Source organism: Hippocampus zosterae, chromosome 7, assembly GCF_025434085.1.
Source record: "Hippocampus zosterae strain Florida chromosome 7, ASM2543408v3, whole genome shotgun sequence".
Taxonomy (NCBI): Eukaryota; Metazoa; Chordata; class Actinopteri; order Syngnathiformes; family Syngnathidae; genus Hippocampus; species Hippocampus zosterae.
The window spans coordinates 20,082,660-20,099,689 of record NC_067457.1 but is presented as its reverse complement, the minus strand read 5'-3'; positions in this window follow the sequence as shown (position 1 = coordinate 20,099,689).

The following is a 17,030-nucleotide window of genomic DNA, read 5'->3' as shown; positions in this document are numbered from 1 at the left end:
CAAAAGCCCACTAAAGTCTCTCTCTCTCTCTCAACGCTCTTGCTCACATCTTTGCAGCTCACCTGTCCACATGACCAGACATGCCGTCAACTCACAACAGCCATACGGTCTTTCAGCATAAGCATTCCGCCAAAGAGCTTCTATCGGCAAATGCATGCATACGTACATACAGACAGAAAACACCATTTGGTTCAATACAGTGCTAACTGCTTCATTATGAATGTACTCAATGCACTTGGGATGATCAGTCAAGAGGCGTTGAAGGGGATTATGATGGCTCTCCTGTACGGACAAAAGTGCACTTTCCTCCCCACAACCCTTCTGTGCAACCGGTGAACACTCCCAAATTCATTTCCCTCAGTCAAAGGACGGAGATGTGCGTAGAGACAAGAGGCGGGAGGAGGGGCGAGCGAGATGAAATGTGTTTTAAAGATGGCCGAGCTCCCAGTCAGTGCTGAGTTACATTCTCATGTTTGCTTGAAGCGGCTCGGGGGTGGGGTGGACCAGACGCAGAGGAGCAACGAAGTCGCTGAAGCTCCACATCATCATCCTTGAACTTGTCACGTTCATGAAAAACTCAGAAAAAATTTAGAAGCTTGAAAGGGACAACATAATTCCGGATGACCTCTCACACATACACAAGTGAGGTAGTTTTTTTCCCCCCATATACACCGGTGAAATCCTTTTACATACCCTGACAAAATGCTTTCACACATACGGCTAAAATGCTCTCGCATTCAAGTAAAACTTTTCACTCGCACACAGCACACGAGTGCAATACTTTTACACATTTTAGTGAAACTTTTTTGCATGTATGGAGAAACGCACTCCAGAAATGCTTTGCGAATCGTATATAAATGTGATGAAATGCTCTTCAATGATCACAGTGCCACCCTTTTCACACAAGCTTCAACCTCACAAGGCGATCTCAGACAGAGGTAATGTAATTAGATGTATTCATAAAATCAGCCTTTCCCCCATTTTGGTGTACAAATGGTCCATTTTACATGTTTTACCTCATATTATGAGTATTGTGGGGTGAGCCCCGCCGACAGATTCCTCCAGATGTGCTGCACGACTATTGGCTCCCCCCTCCTCCGAGCAAACCTCAAGTCTCAGGGTTTCATATTTCTCATCAGAAGCTGAGGAAAAACGCAGGGGATTGATGGGTGGAGTGATTCCCGGCTGGCACTTCAACTGCTGGCAAGAGAAATAATAATGAAAAAAAAATATGAAATTGCTTTTATTGAAAAGTTAGCATGAGTGTCATCATATCATCTCTACAAGTGCCGTGATAAACTGTTAATTTAATTCATCTAATTTTCCCTGTTGGATAAGTAAAGAATGAATCTAGCCAGCGAGCTAGCAAACGACCTACCTTACCCATTCATCTGAGTTTCAAACCCAGAACCTCATAACTGTGAAGCAGACATGATCAATCGAATTTATCTCAGCTTTGCTTGGGAAAGCGCAGGTGCTGACGTGACAGCCTATGGATTTCGCCAAAAATTACTTTCATAGGATTCATATGATGCAGCGATGGAGTACAACAGGAGTCAATATCGGTCCCAGTAGGTAGTCCACTCACTAAGGTACCCTCCGATTTTCTCATATTTGGATTCCAGGGTCGGTTCATATAATTTTTCCACAGTCAGAAAGATGTGTTCATAATAAGTTGAGAGTTATACATCAAAAACGACATGTACAAAAGCTTTGAGGGTAACCACCATTCCGCAGTTGTGCTTTTATTTTTCATTACAAGAGCGGATCATGAATTGCAAGCACGTTAGGGCGCAACATGTCAGCAGAATGCTTCCCCGGACTCTTGATAGAGGCAGTTGTGGTGAATGGGATAGACAGCATTCACTTACATACCTATAGTATAATGTCCTGAATTGACTCACAGGGGATGGGGGGGGGGGGGCAGAGGTGATCCAGAATCAATAGAGAGAATGGTAGAGAGGGATGCACAGGAAGGTTCAGACACTCTGCCCTCTCTGACTCCGGAGGAGCTAATTAAAGAGGGCGCTGCGCGTACGTATGCGCATACACATGCACAGCAGACATTCAAGAGTTGAGGTTTTTAAATTACAGTCTGTATTCTTGGTAGCCTTTCCTTCCCTCTCTCTCTTTCTCTGCAGAGGACTTTTCACAAAGGAGGAGAAACGGTGTGATTCTTCTCCGCTGTGAAAGAGAATTGTAAAGTGTCCTTGGGTGTCTTGAAAGGCGCTTGTAAATAGAATGTATTATTATTATTATTATTCATACCATACACTAAAACAATTAGCAAACATTGCTTTTAAAAAAAATGCATATCATTCCCCTATTTATTCTCGAATCTTATGGTGAAGCTAGCCTTGTGATCTTTGAGCTGAGCCCTTGGGGGGGAAAAAATGGGAACAAAAGTGGTGGGTGCATATGGGGTCGGTATAGATTCAAGTTTTGGCGCTTTGTACACAGTGGTTGTTGGTGGTTGTTTGAAAGTGTTCTATCAATGCAGTTAAGTTGAGTCGAGGGATGCAAGAGAGGCTCCGTCACAAAGGCAACGCAAAGTCGAAGAAGCCTCCTCCCGACAGGCCCGAGGGCATAGCAGCATGCCTGAGACCTAAAGCAGCATTCACCCAATGACAGCCTGCGCAGCGCCCAGGAAGGAAAATGCGGGCCTGTCATAATTTTTTTTTTTTTAAGGGGACTCTCGTTTCATTTCAGTGTTTCTAATCCAATTCTCCACTCCACATTTAAGTGGGATGCACCTCATCTCATTTTCTTGATGTAATTCCTCTCTCCTTTCAGTTGGTCCTTAAACCGTAACGCTAACGTAACTTTTCTCTCTCTCTCTCTCTCTCTCTCTTCCTCAACGTCTACATCCGTATCAGGTCACCACCACATCTTCAGGCTCAGGGGAGGGATGGAAGAAGGAAGGAGGTATTATTAAAGAGCTGCTCCTGGGTCACTTTTTGCAGAGGGTGCGAGAGTAAAAGTCGGGGTTAGAATGCTTGCAGCCAAAGAAGTTTTTAGAAGAAAAACAAGCAAGCTTGAGGCTGCTTTTTAGACCCCCCCCCCTTGTGAAACTACTGTAAAAGTGAAATCAATTCACCTGAATGTTTTTTTTTTCTGTCAGTGTAAAAGCGAGAGAAAGTGAAGAGTCAAAGGCAGGATAGTGAATTCAAAGCAGGAACCTCCCTTGGCTGGAACTAACCCATGGTTAGATTTTTCTTGCATGTCCACATGACTCACAGTCTGGTTAGCAAAGGCATAATAAACGTGACAGAAATATCCCTATACAATGTTGCCCGAGTCCAAGGCTGGGAACTAATTGCTAGATAGCACTGCATTGTGGTCTGACAGCAAAGGAGTGTGGGGGGGAGGAGTGCAAGAGAATGTCTGTTAAGTCATTTCATTTTGCTTTGGATGTTTGAATGGTTGCCGCAAGGAGGAAATGGTTACAAACTCATTAATTCAATTGAAGCAAAGGAGTGATTGCCACTGATTCGCTTCTAGTTGAGAAACGTCTTTGGAGAATTATGTGCCATTGGCTTTTTCAAAAGTTTGTGTACGGATGAGAGTAGTGTCAAAAGTAGACAGACCTGTACCCGGCAATCCTTCAAAGATTGCTGTACCCAGCTAGCTAGCTAGCTGGGTATTGGCTAGCTAGCTAGCTATTTGCCTAGCTAGCTAGCTAGCTAGGCAAATAGCTCGCGTGTTGACTTCTGAAGGGTTAAGCCTAACAAGTGAGGGGAGATGAAATCTTTTCCGTATATTACTGCGCACATGAGGAACACATTTAAGTGAATTCAGCTGTTTGGAGTCTCAGACTTTTGCTCTCTGTCTCTCCCTCTCTCTCTCTCTCTCTTTGACAAAGGGCATGCAAGTCTCGAGAATACGAGCGTGAGTTAAGAGAATGTGAGGGTTGGTTTTGAGAAAATACTTTTCAAGCGCCAGTGAAAATAGAACCGGAGTTGAGGAAAATGTGAAAAGGAAAAGCTTCAAAGCAATGAGAGACATCATATTAGCTCCTCCCCCCCAAGTCCTCGATTAGCCCCACCCCTTTGATTCTGTTGCGATCGATGTGGACTGGCTCAGCTTTCATGGGGGAGGAAACTCTTTTGCTGCTCCCCCCACCCCCCTCTGGAAACTCTTTGCTTTCTCTTCCATTTCACATACCAAACTAGTACTTTGAACATTCCCCCTTCGTCTGATTCTTGCATTTTATGCTTGAACCCAGGAATTGTGAGCCATTGAGATAATTTCATTCTGAGAGGTCAACTATGGCCTTGCACTGAGCTAGGTGGCTGACAGGCTAAGGTCAAATTTGAGCATGAAAAAAAAAGGGTTACATTTTTTTTCACCCTCCTCCTTCATGCCTGACCACAAACCTACCTTGGAAAAAGCAGAATAGCGATTTCGGAAAAGCCCGGTCATTATTCGACAATGCTTTGTCCTGAATGTTACTGCTTCCATTCAGATATCACACCATTGTCATCACACCATCCGCAATTTGAAACATTGGGAAATTTTATTTGTAGGTTCGTGGTTGATGTTAAACAGGAGGAGCATCTCATTGGTGAAACCACATTTAATCATGTCAACAAATCGAACACGATCATTTTCTCTTTGTCAAGGAAGACTCAATTTTCAAGTCACGACAGCAGTAAGTGTGACAACAAAGGAAGTCAAACGACTCCTCCAGACCTGCTCAACACTTGAACGATTTTACAGATGGAGAGAAGGAAAAAAACGAGGTAGCTTCAGCCCAGGCAGAGACCTATTAGCAATTTTATTGAGTTTTGACTGATCAGGTTCTCATACATCATACGACTGACAACATTCAGTCTCATCGCATTGAATGGACACACATTGGTTGACTCATTCCCAAGTGTCAACCTTTTTTTTTTTCCCAACAGTGTCTACCAGGACAATCAATGGGATGAGGCTAACTCAAGATGGCGACGATGCAATTCATCCCTTCGCAGGCGTGTGCCATTTTTTGCGCAGTGAGCCTAAATGGGAAGTTGCAGACGACAACTTGACTGATTGGACGATTGGTCAAATGGTGTTGTAGCTAGAACCATTTTATTTTATTTTTTTTTAATGATCAGGGCTCTACTCATTACCATATAAGGGTATCTGAAACATGTTTGCATTTATAGATATATGTGTCTCTGTGTGTGTGTCTGTGTGAATATGGTTGAATGCCTTCCATATGTTTATAATCATACACTCCCGTTCCAGTTTGAAATCAAGCTCATGTCTTTGCGTTGTTTTCCTCATCGGAATCAACAAATCGGTAAAAAAAATGCAACTGAAACGCAAAGTCTTTTTTGCCCCCTCTCCCCTCCATTGGATCAGACTGTCTGTGAGCACTTTTACTCAAGTATTTCAGTCTGCTGCCGTGTCATTTTTTCCACCCGCTAAGTCCGTGGGAGGAGGCTTTCTTTTTACAGGGGAAGGAAGAGCAATGGGAGGAAGACGTCTCCTGTTGGAGGGGGGGAAAAAAAAGCAACCAGCGACAATTCCAAGACTCTGCTCGAACGGTGGTGTGGGCTCTGCTGCGTGATTTGGTCGGGCGCACCAATGTGCCCAAAAAACTATTGTTGGGAATCACTGGTCTCATGCGATGGTTTTCACGGAGTGAGATAATTCCAACAGAGGACATGTACAATTGACGCTGATTCAACACCCACACAATCGGTAACCCCATCGGTAACTTAAATCTCATCATGTTTGGTTTACAGAACACACACTGACAATCATCCATCCATCCATTTTCCGATCCGCGTTATCCTCACAAGGGTTGCGGGAGGTGCTGCAGCCTATCCCAGCAGTCTTCTGGCAGTAAGCGTGGGACACCCTGAACCGGTCGCCAGCCAATCGCAGGGCACACAGGGACGAACAACCATCCGCGCTCACACTCACACCTAGGGACAATTTAGAGTGTTCAATCAGCCTGCCGTGCATGTTTTTGGAATGTGGAAGGAAACCGGAGTACCCGGAGAACACCCACACAGGCCCGGGGAGAACTTGCAAACTCCACACAGGGAGGCCAGGATCGAACCCACGAACCACTGGACCACGCGCCGCCCACTGGCAATCATAAACTAATATTTTTCTGATGAAAAAAAAAAAAAGATTGACTCTGGATGCCAGTGACATTTGATCAACTTCCAATCCACTTTTAAGAGAGCCAATAGCGACTTTCGTTGCTGAGGACTTGGCAACCACATCACCATTTCTCTGCCTGTCGATAAAGGTCCTCAGCCTATCCGGATCCTTGCTTTTAGAACTCAGTAAAATTACTATTCAGAGAAACTACGGTACTATACGGAGTAGGATGATGTGGAAGAGGGGAAAAAAAAGGAACGAGGAAGTGTTTCACGTCTAGCGATAAACAATTGTTTGGAAAATTGCTACTCCGTGGCTCCTCCTTACAAGAATGAGAACAAGAATCATGGATATACAGAAATATCCAGCTTGTTTTTGTGTTGGCAATGAAGACAAATGAGAGAGATTGTGAGGCCCACGTTAAAAATGCCCCCCCCCCCCCCCCACAGACCCCCACGTTATGGTTACAATATAGTCCTCTGAGCTCCATTGGTAAATTAAGTCACAAAGACCGCAGGGATGCTATTTAAAAAAAATAAATAAAAAGGATCAAGTGTAAATTAGTGTGGATGCATGCAATGAAATAATTAACTCACTTTAACTCAATTAACTCACGCATGGTAACTTGCTTCACAGCTGGAAATACTTTACACTTCCTGCATTACCCACTAAATGACCAAGTCTTCAACCTCCGTCTCAGATGAAGTTGCACTGATCAAACACACACACCTAAACTCATTTAGGTGTGTGTGTGTGTGTGATATACGGTGCACGATGCAGCGCATATTTGGTCTTTGATTTCTGAGCATTCGCACTGTGACATGGAAAAAGATGGAAGCCATTTGGACCGGCTTCGCACTGAACCAAACAAACTGGCCAACCAAAGTACTTGTCAACCTCGCCTAACTGTGGCGCCATTTTGAACAGTGACCATACGCAACGCTCACGCCTATTAAAAGTATTTCAATTTCGCGTCAAATGTCCTCAGAGGGTTTTTTTTTCTTTTCTGTCGATGTGCACCAAACACGTCGTGTGAGTGGTTTCAGGGAAGTTGGACAATGATGGAAGAAATTCCACTTGAGAATTGCAGATGTTTTTTTTTTCTCTCCCCCTTTCTTTCTCTTCAAGATAAGCTCCTCCTTCTTTTTGGATTTTCTCTCTCTGTCTCGCTTGCGTTTGACGACCGCTCAATGGAAAATCACCATCACTGGGAGCAGTCTGCTCAAACGCAACCCGCGCACCGCTGACGGGGTTCATGAGACGTAGAAACGAGAACAGATGAAAAGACGCGTGGCGTTATCGCGCCGTGTCATTTTTTTTTTCCAAACCAATCTTTTTCTTTATGAATAACCGCAGGCGGTTTTTGAGAGTGAGCAAAGTGGCCGTAGACGATGAGGAGTGAAAGATGAAGATTGGATCAGCATGATTTAAGGAAGTGCGAATAAAACTAAAAAATATATCCATATAGAAGAAGAGAAAGACAGAGAGGCTGGTTTAAGTAAATAGAGGGGTGGGGGGTTAATGGAGGAGGGCGTTTTAAGGGGAGAGCAGGCGGCCCATTACATAGTTAAGGCATGAGCACATGCTTGCTGGCTGACGCGCACGGTGAACGTTTTGCATCTGGTTAGAATCTACTCTCTGCCGTCCTTCCACTTCTTCTCCTTGCATTCAAGCCCATCTTGAAAACGAGGCCATTCGCTCTCTTTTTCGAACATGCCCCTTTTTTTTTAAATCTCCTTGCCACTAACTTGTTTGGCGTCTCCTTCCAGTTCTTTCTGACAAACTCATTGATAGAATTCAAGGATGAGAAAAATAAAGAAATAAAACGTGGTGGAGGCTCCTATTGCTTGTGGGAGAGCGGCTGCCATCTTGTTTTCTGCAAGGAGCCATCCAGTTAGCAGTACGTTTTCCTTACGCAGACGTGCAGAATCACTCTGAATAATTTGGATTTGTTTTCACTTTCGATGCATTGGAGTCACATTGGCTGAATAAAAACGTAGCTTTTAGAGATAATAAAACCCTCTTTGACATTTAATCAACTACCAAACGCACATTTCTGTTATTTAGGTGAAGTTAATCTCATTTTTAGTTCATTAATCGCGATTAAAAATAATTATGACAAATACTGATGGTGCCATCGAAAAAGTGGGATTTTTTCAAATTAGCATGTATAGAGTCTCAATAAATGTTGCCGGTATGTTTTTTTTGGAGGGGGGGGGGGTGGCTTATTTGTTTATGTAAAGCAGGTCGATGTCCTTATTTCGGCAAAGTGAAGGATGACGAAGTTGTGCTTTGATTGCTCGTCAGAGAAGATGAATGGAGGTGTGTGAAACACATTGGGGGTCTTCTTGCTCATTGACTTTCAGTCATTCCTTGTTTTAAAGGCAGTGAAGCAGGTATGGACATGTTCCCGAAGAAAACGAGTCTCCGTGCTCATCCAGGTTTTCATGATTTTCAAAGCAGTCGTTTGGAATGCTTCAGTTTCAGTCTCACTTCCAATTCTTTCCTTCCTTTCTCTTTTTATCCTATATGCTATTATTATATCCTGCCACATCTCCATTTTTTTTCTTCCTGACCCACCTACTTTGCTTTGGTGACCAGATGATCTCCAACAGCCACTCAAATTGCAGGGGAGGAGTCTGAGCAAAGAAAAAAAAACATTATTTTTCTTTTCCCACCTCTTCTGTTTCTTTCCCTCTCATTCTTTTTTTTTTTTTTCCAAACTGAACTTCACGATGACCAGAAAATTCTTCCACGTGTCCACTGTGAGCTTTGAAAGTGGAGGAGGGGAGCAAGCGAACATGTCTGGGTTTCCCGAACTTTGGGCTGCTTTTAATTCTTCTGCAAAACCCTTGATTGAAACACTCCTTGCAGATGCATTGCGCGACACGAACGGCTAAACGCAGCCGACCGACCGATCTAAGTGACCTTTATAAAATAGTGGGATGTGGGGGGGAGGGGTCGTGACCTGCCTGCTGCACTGGGAGGGGGGGGGGGGGACAAGCCCTGACGGGTGAGCACGAAAGAACAGATGCTCATGTTTAAGCACTTTTGCTCACCTATTATCATTCAGTTCATCGGCAAAAACTCATTCCTATATATGACGTGAGATTTGGTTTAGAAAATTTAAATTGAAGAGCCCCCCCCCAATGACTGATGTGATTGATTTGTTAAACATTCTTCGGTAAAATAACCTAGAGTACAGGTGACACACTCGGCAACAAACATGGTCGATGTTCTCACCTTGACAGAAGTCAAGATGTTTCACACCCAGGTGAGGGTGTGCCTGTGTGTAACGACACCATGCTGCCATATTTTCTTAGCCGTGCCGGACAGCATGACCACACTGCAAGAATCGGATGCGTTTCCTGTCGCGACTTCCTCTCCGCTGCGAGGTGTTAACACACGCACAGTTACTGTATTTGGCACCAAAATGGTGGCCAAGTAACTACTTTTGTTGTCATGAAGCTCCTCAATTCACTTCAACAAAGTACGCTAGCTCACCAAGATGCCACCAAAGAGTGCCCGAGCGCGGCTTTTGTCCAAATCATACTCCTCAATTCACTTCAACACAGTTCCTTAGCACCAAGATTACACAACGCGATGGCAAAGTGCAGTTTTTGTCTAAAAAACGAAATTCCTCAATACACTTCAACATCATTCCTTTGTCACAAGACGCTGCGAATGCGTATGTCATTTTTGCGGAACCGCAACAGGAGGTTACCGATAAAGGTAAAGGGGAAAAGTGCGATGCTAACAAGCAAATCTGACTACTCTCTCTCTGCATATACTCAATTATGATGACATGATGATGATGATGATACCAGAACAATTTTTTGTTAAAGGTTAAACACTGAAATTTACAGAGTGTTACTTGAAAACTTTAAACTACATTCGTAAAAGAATTGCACAGGACGACAATAGTGATCACTATGTAATATTTGATATCAATTTAACAGTGGAAAAGAGTCTTGGCTTTGGTGCATTCATCTCTCGATGAGCGAGAAGGTTAAGTGCTGCGCTCGAAATCCGCGAGCATTTTTGCTCCACAAAGACTTTGCAGATGACGTGGCTGGGTCGCGCTCCCTCACTCGAGCTTTTCTCTTGGCCCAAAACCATTTTCTAAAAGCAAAGAAAAAAAAAACTTCACGGCTAGGCCAAGAGCAGCCAAAGCGACTGGAGCCATGATGGCGTTCATTCGCTTCTGCCCGCCTACGACGTGGAGCTCCAACATTGTTTAGGGAGGGACATCGCCTGCTTAAATTTTACAGCCTCCTCCATTTGCATCTACAAAGCTATGCAATGTTATCCCCTTTCCTTTATTAAAATCTGCTTTATGAAACGTGTCAATCTAGGTTGCTATTAAGGTGACAATGTCATTGTTTTGCTGCAACTGCCACTATCTCCCACCCTCTCGCTCTCTCCTTTTTTTTCTTTTTTTTTTTTTTTTTTGCCAGATGTGTTTTTCTGGTGCATCTCCCCCAGTGCAGGCCCCCATGATTCATTCTCCAAAGACATCTTAAAAGGTCTAAAACTCTCCCCTCCCCCTCCCAAGCCAATGCTTTCCCTCAGTTTGATGAGCTTGTCACCAATAGAGGGAGGACTCAGGAGAAGGTAGGACTAAAGCTCATGTGGAATCTCCGCAGCCAAAGGCTTGTTTTTAGTACAGTCTACGTCCTGCACCCATGACGGTTGCAAGAGGGGAGGAAAGGAAAGGAGAGAGGGGCGGGCGGAAACAGGGATGAGCCAGGTGCCATCTTGGGTGTGTGTGTAAGTGGGCGGATGCACAAGGTGACGCCCTGAGGGAGGAAACACACTTCCAAACGTGTTGACGGACAGCAAAGAAGGCAGGACCGATTTTTTTTTTCTCTCTCCAACTTTCACTGCTGGGAGAATAGAAGAAAAAGAAAAAATAACCCTTTGAAACTATTCCTCTATTTCTCTACATTATCATGTTCCCACCCTTGCCTCACTTTCCTCAAATCCAACCTGATGCCTGCTTCTCGTCCTTTTTGTGATTGGCTGGATGCAATTAGCTAATTTACCGTAGGTCACAGCCTTGATGATGAGAATGCACTTTGAATGGTGACTTATCAAGGCATAAGGTGAGAATTTGGGAACATTTGATAAAATTGATACGCACAGACGTAGATTTATTTTTAGAGAATAAACTCATGCAGGTGCACAATGTACAAGGGCAAAAGCAGTCACAAAGGCACCTGCGATTCCCCGACAGTGGCTCTCCAGCGATAGCGCCTCATTACAGGCGTGCGTCCTGTGATCGCCTGTTGAGAGAATCCCCTCCCCCCATTTCAGCTGCAATAAAGTGTGCAATTGCCAAAGAGAGGTGAAGCCCTCAATTACCTGCCGTCTGCTCGGCGGCAAATTGAGATGTCCAGAGCGGGCCAAAGCTGGAAGTCCCTTTAGATCTAGCATAAAGGAGACTAACACGTTGAAACATCACCAATTTTTTTGTGTATGCTAGCTGGCAGCTAGTTCATTCGAGAATGATGTGAAAAGTTGAAGAATTGGCAGTTGGGACAAAACTGGTCATGAGCAACTCTGTAAAATATCTTTAAATCATTTTCTTATTCACATTTTAATCCCACTTTATCAAGTTTAGATTTGAAAAGCTGTGCGCTCAGCATCCATTTTCATTTTATTCCAGCTGGAGCCTCTCTCTTTAGGTGAGAGGCGGTGTACACCCTGGCCCGGTCATCGGCCAACTGCAGATTGGCTGTGCAATTTTTGTATGTTCTTGCTAATCAACAGATCAACCAAATTATTTTTTTTTAACTAAGTAAATGCCACATGATGTTTTTGGCCAAATGAATTGCCAAGTTCAAGGTTAGAAGTGCCCAGATGCTTGAAAAGGCAAAATAGGACTTTCTTGAACTAAACAGGAAGTTCCTCCTAAATGGGGCAGCCTGATTTTTCTGATAAAGGTCTGTTTGAGGCTTGTGCGAGTTTGTTCTACCATAGGGGAGTGGGAGACAATATGAAACCGCTTTAGACATGGTAGTAAGCCCCAATATTAGACATTGTTAATCTGGTGTGACGGAGATGATTACAATACATGTAAAGATACAAATAAATTTGAGTGCAAATAGTATTTCCTCATCATATTTTAGACATAAGGCACTCATGCTCATGTGAACCCAGAGTCCTCTCTTACCAGACACGACCCGCTGCCACGTTGTCTCTCTCACTCGCTCTCTCCTCTCCCTGACTCGTCCTCTATCCCTCAGTCTCCTTTTCTCACTGCTGCGTTTTGGCCTTCCGTTTATGCTTCTCTGCTTCACCACTAAATGGTTTTCTTCTTTTTCTTTTTTTTGTTGCAGCTGTTCATATGCCTTTTCACTCTCATTTATAGAGACCTTTTGGTCACAGTGATCAGTTTATTTGGTTTAATTTAAGACAACTTTTTTGGGTGGGTCTTTAATTGACCGCCTAGCACATTGTCTAGTTCAGCAATGGGATTAAGTCACATACTGCACCGTAATTTAACACGATGTCATAACCTAGATTTAATAATCATCATGTAGTTTAATGTTAATCAAAATTTGTTTGCAGCACCAAACAACATCAGGGTGTTTTTCTTTTTGCCAAAAATGCTATCCACGACTGCACTGCACTGCCCCGACGAAGACAACTTTCACAAAAATAGCTCCCTTGACCTTTTTTTTTTAATTGAAATGTAGTCGAGTGCTAATAAAAACGGAGACTGCAATCTAGTCATCATTTTTGGTGCTTCTGTACACCCCAACTAATGATATAACGTATTTTTAATCTCAACCCAAATGCCTTTTGCCATTTGTGAACTACATTCAGTCCAAAAACGCCTGAAACAATCCATTTGAGGAACCGCCTCAAACATCTGCAGCAGAAAAAGGGGGGTGGGGGGGGGGGGCTCCTCCTTTAAAAAAAAAATTGTGCTAAAACTATTAACTTGGACGTAAGCATTACAGGGAAGCAAAGACTCATTCCCACTTGATGTTACAACTTTGGTGGTGTTGTCGGTGCTTTGCTAAAGAAAACAGTTTGTGGGACCTTCCTTCAGGGGGTTGTTAGGATAAACCTTCACTAAAGCATTCTTGATTTTTGGGGTTTCACTCAAAGGATTGGACCGTCTGCAGTTTGGCCATTCCTTTGCGTCATAAATGAGACAGCAGCACCCTCTTGTGGTTGAAACGTTGAACCAAAAAAAGCTCTCCCCTTCGAGCACAACTTTTGTCAATTCTACACGTGGCGTATATGTCTCAGTTTATTTATTTATGAACTTAACTAAAACGTATTGAGATAGTGGAGTGGTTATATTTCAAGGATGTCGGACTGTGTCACTAATACTCGACACAATACTCGACACGTATTAGACGTTACAAAAGAACCTCATTGTGCTTTGGTGGCAAAGAAAATAATACATCGTCACAAGGTACAGGAAGGCAAGGTACGCCCAGTTCCACCTTCCTTATTGTTTTTGATGGTAGTGTTTTATATTTATTTAAGTAAGTGGTTTTCATAAATATTTACCTACCGTGTTAGAGTACATGACGTGCCAATTTAGAAAGCACCGTCCTAAACAAAAATGTGATCTATTAAAAGGGTGTTTTGGGGTTAACACTGAAAATATAAATGTGCAATGTGACCTGACCGAGTTGCTGAGTTGGAGCGAGACAGGCCGCAAAGCGCTAGCACTATTTCCAAACACTTAATTGTGAGAGTAATCATGAGAGCATGACACAAGCGGCCCACAAACTGATTAGTGTCCAATTTGGTGTTCTCTTCACAGCATGGGGCTACAAAACACAAATATTATTGTTTCTATGTGCAACAAAGCACAAATACTTCACTGGAAGTACCTAAATCGATGTTGCAGGTAATCTGCAGTTTCCTTGAGTATTTTTCTGATGACTTTTTACATTTACGGTTTGTCTTCCTATTTATCTTGGATTTCAACATAAGGCTTTGGATGATGAATTAGGTGACAAACTGCAATGATAAGATCTGCGATATCTGCGGAGGAGACCTCAGATTGAACCGTTCCGCTGGCTGTCTCGCTAGAAGCCATCAGCTGCATCAACGCATCCAATTTCCTCAGGGTGTCTCTGAAGTTGAAATGTTTGTTTATGCCCAACATGGGGAGAGGGTTAAAGGACCCGGATGGACTAAATAAAAGACCACAACGGTAAGTGCACTAGTACAGTAAGATGAGCTGCACTGCAACACAGCAAGTAGCGTACAGAGAATAGATTTCGAGAATTTCTATTATATCATGAAATCAGTCACAATTGAGCACATTAGTTCCTAAATAACTCGTTCAGCTCCACTAATTTAAAAATTCATTAAACCTCGGTCCTCGTCTTCCTCTGAAGACCCACTGATACGCACATCACGCACACACGAAGGGTTTGTTTGCACCACATGAAGCGATGACTCATTGTTGCAGAATCGCGACGGGGAACGGGACTTCATTTGCGTGCCGTCAGCTTTGGGTACCGACAGGTCATTCAAGTGCCAGTCGACGACTAATTAGGATGCTTTTGCAGAAATAAAGTAGTTGCCTCCGTGTGCAGATGTTACAAGGCTTCAAAACACCAAAGCTGTCATTTAAAAAAAAAGGAATAAATATAATGTGGATAAAGAACACATTGTCGTCATTTTCAACAATGCACAAATATCAATGTAAAAGGTTGACAGACTTGTGATGAAAGAGGTCAAAGTTTAAAATTTATCTTGCAGCGAATTTTTTTAAATATTTGTTGACAGCGTTGCTTTTTTTTTCAGCGTATCAGTGCACGACTAGTGCGCCACATGTGAACGAGTCATGATTAAAGTCAGCTGTGACCACTGCCTCGGCAGCGCAGCTCTCCCTTCGTAGATCCGCCACGCACCATGTATGGTGATGGTGGAGTGATAAAAACAGCATTCAGATTTGTCTGATTGACTCATCTCGTTTCTTTTTCTCACTCTGAAAAGAGCGACTGCCTTGGAAGTGGACATTTCTGATCTTGGCGGGAGATTTTCACATAACCAGACTAGCCGGCATTGCGTCAAGATCTTTACATGCGTTGTTATGACAAGGCACAGGTATGAAAGAGACACTTAAGAGTCACACGACATTAGTTTTTGATTACCGTATTACCATAAAGACATTCATTCCACTTTTCAGAAAACAATGAATAATTTATCAAAGGCTCTCATGCAGAGCACCGGGGAGGTGTTGAGTCAATTATTGCAGAAAAAAAAAGCGAGCAGGCAAGTGACCTACTGTACGGTGACAACGTGCACGAGGCCACAACTTTGGCGCCACGTGCTATATTATAAACTGTTTTTATGTTCATATCCTGCTTTTTAATTGAGTTCGCGTCAAGGTCGGATTATTCTGTTTTGTTCCTTTGCTGGAAGAATTTGTGCCCATGACAATTGCGTTAGCTCACAGGGCTGTTTTTAAACGTCTCGGCGGTGCATCCGCACATCCCTGAAATGACATTCTCAGCTTTGAAAGTTGTTAAAATAATGTCAAGATGAGGACAACAGATGAGTTTTTTTTATATTTTTATATAAAGCATAGCACCTCCCCCCCATACCCCCATGATCAAAAGCATATTTTGGCTCCTGGCTGCTTTATGACTCATTCTTGCAAATCTGTTGCTTTTCTGCTCAGAACCTTTACTATGCAAATGCACACGTGCAGCAAGGGGGTGATTGTTGGAAAAATTGGGCAAAAGGAGGAGGACGACGCACACGTTTGCAGCGTACAACAAAGTAGTATGAGGGAAAAGTGGTTAGGATCGCACGACTGTCCGTGTTTTACGTGATGTGTTGTGTTTATCATTTTACTTTATGTTAACTGTTTTGTTACAGCTGCAGCTGTTGTGAAAGCGCAATATAATAAATCAGGATGTATTGTCTTGCGTTGTCATCACGAACCTTGCATTTATGATCCATCCCTGCAGGGGGCAGCACTCACTCCCCCGACTGATGGAGCCGCAATCTCGATTCCTCCAGGGTGTGCCCAACTTCCCGTCGAAAGTCAGCTTGGTCGGGTTCAAGACAAGCGCTCTAAAAAAAATGTCAGGATGGGTAAACAGAATGGCACTAACGTGATTTTGTTCAAGGTTTTGATCAAGTGTATTCGAATTGCAACAATGACATTTCTTTTCTTTGCAATGAATGACATGATTGTGCTGCGGTTCCCTGAGCTCATCAATTAGTCGCTATTATTCGCCAGTCCCAACCCCCTGATAGTAACTAATTATTTCGTTTGAGAACCCAAGCGTGTGCGTCATTCATAAAAGAAAAGTAACCTGTTGTTTTAATGATTTTCTTTCCGTCAGTCCCAGTATAACACGCAGTACAAAATATAGTAGTATTTAGTCCACTTAAGACAAATTGCAATGCAGTTACAGCCCCATTGGGCCCCAATGCTTTTGTGGATTATAACAAAGGTGCATCGGTAATCCGATCTTCGTCAAAATGTCGTGGATTCTTGCTAGGCACAAGTGCGACCCCATCAATGATAAAAAAAAATTCAATCTTTGCCTTGGGACTCCCTTGTTTGCATCCAACGGTGAATCAAAGTTCTAACCGAGTGCGCGAACGTGGAGAATTTTGCAAGCACTTCATAGGACTGAAGGACACGCTGAGAATGGAGACACACGCTCCCCCAGAAGCACGCTCGTGCGCCGATGATGGGAGGGAATAACAACACGGTGCTGGTGAGGCGACGTCTTATTTTACTTTGAGTTATAGTCTCGCTCACGAGGAGTGACACGGATGCTCTGAGGGGGGTTCAACAACACTGAAGATAAAAGGCGATCATTTAAATAGATTTAAATGTTTCCCTCTCGTTTAAGCCAATTTTCAATGATTTGTTTGAATGATGAATAGTTTTTTTTCCTTTTCTCCTCCTGTGTTTCTCAGTCACA